This window comes from Sorghum bicolor, chromosome 7, assembly GCF_000003195.3.
Source record: "Sorghum bicolor cultivar BTx623 chromosome 7, Sorghum_bicolor_NCBIv3, whole genome shotgun sequence".
Classification (NCBI taxonomy): Eukaryota; Viridiplantae; Streptophyta; class Magnoliopsida; order Poales; family Poaceae; genus Sorghum; species Sorghum bicolor.
In genome coordinates this window covers 13,879,925-13,886,418 of record NC_012876.2, presented here as the reverse complement: position 1 = coordinate 13,886,418, position 6,494 = coordinate 13,879,925, and positions in this window count along the sequence as shown.

The following is a 6,494-nucleotide window of genomic DNA, read 5'->3' as shown; positions in this document are numbered from 1 at the left end:
AGTTAGAAACCATGTCTACACGAGATTCAAAACATGAAGTGATATGATTGGTTAAGAATGGAGAGAGAATGAATATGATTGAATAAAAAATTATTCTGTAGAAACTATCTATTAGGACAATGGTTTCTATATATAGTGTCTATAACAATTAATAAGTATAGAAACTACATGTATGCATAGAGGTCAAAGGTAGCCCAGCAAGAGAGTCTTTGGCCCAGATTGAGAGAATTGGGCAGCCGGCAACAGCCCTGCAATCCGTCGGGCGGTCGGCTGTAGGCCCTGATGGGCACCACTTAGACATGCATCACTCGAAGTCTAGATTCCAAACCAAACTCACGGTCAAGGGTATACGTGGTTTCCAAACTTACTTTCATAGGTTTATCTAAGAGGGCATCTAACTTGTTAGAACATGTATATACTAATGTATGTGGACTAGTGAGTATGATAGCTAGAAGCGGATTTCAATATTTCATAACTTTCATTGATGATTTTAGTAGATATGACTATGTCTACTTAATGAAGCATAAGTCTGAGACATTTGGAAGGTTCATGTTAGATATTTAGACAATTTCTATATCATTTTAATTCCATAAATTTACATTATGATGAGGACATATATAATATAATTAATCATAGAAATCATGATATTAAACATGTTCATAGGAATATACAACATGTGATCCATGAAAATGTAGAACATGTGATTATTAAAAATATAAAAGCATAATATATGAAATATAATAACAAGGCAAGACATATATCTTAAAACAACAATAAACAAGAGACTGCGTGTTAAACGACGAAACAGAACTACTGAAACATATGGGAAACAGTATATCAAACAACGTGACTGAACCACTACCGAAACATAGAGACAGCAGCATATGAAATGTTTTAACTTAACCAAAGAAACAAGCAGACATGACATGATCTTACAACAGAAACATATATAAGATAAAAACAGAAAAGACATGGTAGAACATACGAAACATATCTAGGATAGTATGCGCAACAATATGAATACACTACTACAACATGTACGGACAGAAAGACGAAACACAGCAGGAAGAAGAACGGATCATACCCTCCTGTGCGCTCCGATGATGCCGATCCTTGACCAATTTCCATGATGTAGAGGATGAAGACGATCTTTCCAACGGGAAGAAGAAATCCGCCCGAACCAGCTTGAGGAAGACGAACAGCGGTAGTGGATTGGGCAGTCGCGTAGACACTCTCCAAAAACCTAATTGTCGATCCCTCGTGCAAGGTCTCGAACGGCAAGGGCTTCGGAGGCACCTGCCCTCTCACTCCTCCGTGCGCGCGGAGTTACGAGATGGGGATTCCTTCTTTGCAGTAGGATTATGTTCGGAGTTGTGTGTTGTGTGTGTACAAGACCAAAGGCTCATGTCCTCTTTATAGCCTTGCGGCAGGAGAGGGAGGAGAGGAAGGGATGGCAGCCAAAGAGACAACAATTGGTGAGTAAAACACAGAGTTGAAACTCCTGTAATTAGTGAGTGCTAAAACTTAACACACCACATTACTACACCGCATGCCTGCCTACTTGGCTCCCCTTGTCTCGCCATGTCCTGTACAACTCGTATTATTCACAATTACATATACCATAGAGTTTATTTGATTTATCAAATCTAATTGAGCCTCGCCCAAAATAAATTCAACAATCCCCTCCAAACTCTAGGGTTTGTAATAATGAAGTATCAGAACCACAATTCTTTGATATACTAGTGTTTCAATGGAGACTGTTAAGTTGAACATCCATCTAGAACAAGAGTTTCACCCACTCACAACTGAACAATGGACTAAGCCTTGAATTGTCAGTTTTGTGCGAGATGAGATCTGCTCCAGTCCTTAGCTGATACTAGGCTGCACGAGGCATCCCCGCTGTTTTAAAGCATATAAGTCACACTTCAGTGCCTTTCATGAGTATTTAGGGATTACCCAAGTCCCATAGAGTGTGACCAGCAGTCTCACTCATATAAGTGTACTCCTCAAAAGATGTTCTATAGGACAACATCTCACCTTTAAAAGACTCTTGGAATATATTAAGGTAAATACCATCCTGCCTTACAGATAGAAAAGATGTGCATCAGAAATGAGTGAAGAAAGGGAACTTTTCTCTCAATCTACTACTAGCTTGTTTCACCACTCTACTTCACGGGATCTCCGATCACATAGAGCAGGTTACCACTACAGTAGATTTCACATTGGTCTGATACCCATTTCTCTCAATGCACTTTCTATCACATTGCATGACAGATCCTTAGTGAATTGATCTGCCAGATTATTCGACGTGTGGACATAATCCTCCGTTATAACTCCGAAGGTTTTTAGCTTTCTGACAGATTGTAATCTTCTTTTCACATGCCTTGTAGACTTCATGTTATTCCTAGAACTGTTGACCTTTGTAATCACAGTCTGGTTGTCACAGTTCATGGAGATAGCCGGTATCGGTTTTCCAACTACCGGTAAATCCATCAGGAGTTCACAAAGCCACTTGGCCTCAGCCCTAACAGTGTCTAATGCTGCGAGTTCTGCTTCCATTGTAGACTTCGTTATGATAGCCCGCTTGCAAGACTTCTAGGAAACAGCTCCACCTCCAAGCAAGAACACATATCCGCTCGTGGCATAAAACTCATCAGCATCAGAAATCTAGTTGGCATCACAAAAGCCTTCTAGCACTCTGGGGTTCCCAGTATAATGAGTACCATATGTCATAGTACCTTTCAGATAGCGCAACACTCTCTCAAGAGCATGCCAGTGATCATCCCCTGGTTTTGAAACAAACTGACTCAGCTTGCACACAGCATATGAGATGTCAGGCCTTGTTGCACTCGCAAGATACATGAGTGCACCAATGATTCGGGAGTATGTCAATTGATCCCTTGCAATTCTCCTATTTTTCCTCAATAGCATGCTAGGGACATAAGGTATAGGAGCAGGATCACAGTCACTAAAACCAAAGCGACTCAATACCTTTTCTACATAATGACATTGTAACAAATTTACCCCACCATCAACTTCTCTGATAAGCTTGATGTTAAGAATGACATCAGCTTCTCCCAAATCTTTCATATCGAAATTACTCGATAAAAATTTCTTTACTTCCTCAATCACATTGAGGTTTTATCGAAAGATCAACATGTCACCAATATAAAGGCAAAACATAATGACCTCACCCCCACCATATCAATAATATGTGTCAGCTTCATTCATAACAAAGGCAGCAGCAGTGAGAGTATTATCAAACTTTTCATGCCATTGCTTAGGTGCTTGTTTTAGGCCATACAATGATTTTAACAACCTACACACCTTGTTCTCTTGACCATCTGCAATGAATCCTTCTGGCTGATCCATATTGATCTCCTCATCCAACTCTCTGTTAAGGAAAGCTGTCTTAACATCCATCTGATGAATGATAAGACCATAAGAGGCTGGCACAATGTAATACCCGATTTTAAGGACAAAATCAGATATGCATCATATATGAGTTTTAGAAATCAAATCTCACATATAGCTACAAATAAGGGGTAATATCAAAAGACAATGCATAAATATATAACGTACTTAGTATAAAAGAGATAACCTTGATAGCAATAGCGGATAAAACAACTCCAAACTTCGGGTATTAACTTCACTCTACAGGATCCAACTGACTGGTTGATCACAAACCCAAAACTTCTCCTGAGGTGTGGGGGAATTTGCAAGAGTGAGTCCATGTCGAACTCCACAAGTATAGCAACTAGATCGTATAGATCCCACAATCTCATGATCAATGTGACATAAATAATGTAGAGCATTAAATAATAAATAATGAGCATATTTAACACACAAAAATCATCACCGTCGATGCAAGAATCCCCAAGGCCGCTCATGACTGTGAGCACGGCTAGTATACCAGTTTTACACTCTGCAGAGGTTGTACATCTTTACCCATGAGTCATGATTTACCCTTTCGCCCGAGGTGATCAGCCTCTTAACCCACTCCCAAGGAAGGTCGGCAGGGATCACTATGAAACCTTTCAAAAGTTCGTCTAACATGTTAGGGCCGCAAGGTTTCCTTTGCGCGCAGATATAGAGCCCCTCTTCCGATGGCACAATGACTCGCAGCCTATACACATACAGACAGAGGCCACACTATACCCAAAACGGTTCAGCCCCTCCGCCCTTTCGTGTAACCTCTAACAAGCTAGAAAATGTCTTTATACTAAGCTAAAGCCAGAGCCATTATAGCCCTCATGGTTGCACTGTTGTCCCGGTTATCACTTACAGATAAATCATCAAGTGGCTAAAATGTCATTTTTATCATTTATTACTTAACATTAATCTAGTCACAGGATCATGGTCACAGAAATAAAATCCAAATGCTATACTTGCCTTAATCCAAATGCTCTTGCTGATCCTTTTGGTTCTGCTGGTCTTTACTTATTGTCCAAGCTCTGATTTTGATCACCCAAAACTGCTCTCCGTCTAAACTCGATCATCGATCACACAAACAATCGAAGAAAACATACACGAAGCAAACAAGACTACAATTAGAACAGTACACCAATCATATAAAAAAAATATGAAAAGTTTATAAAATGATTCTACGCATCGCTACGATTTCACGGATGTAAAGATCGCGAAAATCGGAGTTAAAACGTAGAAGTTATGAATTTTCTAAGATTTCCTATAGATAAATAATTAATTAAATGCTACTGCGAAATTAAAAAGTTTCAAATCAGTGAAACAGTACCACTAACATGTAGAGCTCGTAATTACGAATCTAACGAAATTTGAATGGACGAAAACGGAGTTAAAACGAAGAAAATATGATCTAAACAAGCAAGTGTATTTTCTTTGTATTTCTAGATTTGTTTTTGTAAAGAAAAACGGCAACAAAATTTCATGTGATGTCATTATCTGATCATCATGATGTCACCAAGCTAGCAAGCAGGGAGAGCACACACGCGGCGCATGGCTTCACGTGAACGTTCAGTTGTAGCGTGAGTAAAACAGAGGGCATGCCAGGGAAAGAAGATGGTGTAAGGAGTTTCATTACCACCAGTAAACGCTTGGCGACTTGCTCGGATCAACGAGAAGGCTTCAAACGATAGTTACAGAGGCAGCAGCTGGCAAGGACGTCTCAGGAACAGCAAGCACGGTAAGTTGCAGACTTGTAGGACAGGAGCTGATTTCCCGACAAGCAGGGTGCCCAAGTTGGCCATGGTGCTTACAGGCAGGATGAAAAAAAAAGCAGGCCTGGAAGATAAAGTTTGGCAGAAGCAGAAAAATAAGATACAACAGATTAAAAATAATGTGTAGGGTCACAAAAGAGGTGTCCTCACCAGAGGCCGATAAAACAATGGTGACCAGTGCTGAAGAGAAGAATCGCAGGATGTCCAGAAATCAACGAACGATGCTTGTGGCCCTTTTGCCGAAGAAGTCATTAGGGTTGGCTGGTGGCGACATGAGAATAAAAAGGAGGAAAAAAATCCAATTTACTACACATGAGATTTCTCAAACTAAGGCTCCTCGTATGGTAGTTTTTGGTGTACTTTGCCTAAGGAGTTGGTACATATATAGGGAGAGAAACCTTCCACCTTTCCGTTAACTAGCGATATGGTACTAATTGATTTGCAACCTTTATCTTTACTAATAGGCCTAATCAATTATTAAAGCCCACTATTAAATAAATACATTGGCCTTTGAGATCATGGGTTGAGCGTTGGGGTAAAATAAAAAAATTATTATTTTCGAAATTAATTATTTTTGTGAATAAAATAATTCTAGAAAAGTCCAGAATTATTATTTAAATCATGAAAAATATTTCAAAAGCTCTGAAAATTCAGGAAATTTTTTTGGAAATATTATGAAACATGAGGAACCCAAATAAATTATTTGGAGCTCATGATAAGATAATTTGGAGCATCTAAATATTAGATTATGCTCACAGAAAAGTGAGAATAGAAGCTAGAAAAATTTCCGAAAAGTTTGTAGAAATTGCTTGATGAACGAGGAACTAAAAGAAGTGATTTGGGTGACAAAGAAAAGATTTTAGGAAGCTTCTAATAAAAGTTTGAGCCGAGAAACAAGGAATTTAGTTATAGATAAAGATAAAGATGTACTGATCAAGGAAGACCGTTCTACTAAACACAATTTAAAGATTTTGCTCACTCTCAACACACAAAGGGGCAACAAGCAAACATTACATCAAATCGAATGCACCAGCATATTTGCAAAACAATGTTGCTAAACCTTATGATAAATTTTAAATTAATGAAAAATATTATTTTTCCTATATTTTCATGAGCACAAAAATACAAAATTAAATAATTTTATCTATATTTCAAAAGGAGTAAATTTTAGAGTGTTACACGCAACTATTAATGTGCGAATTCTAGTCAATCGAACCATCGGTGAATAGGTGTCAAAGAAATCTTCACCCTCCTTTTGGGTATATCCTTTGCCCAGAAGCCTTGCCCTGTACCTCTCAG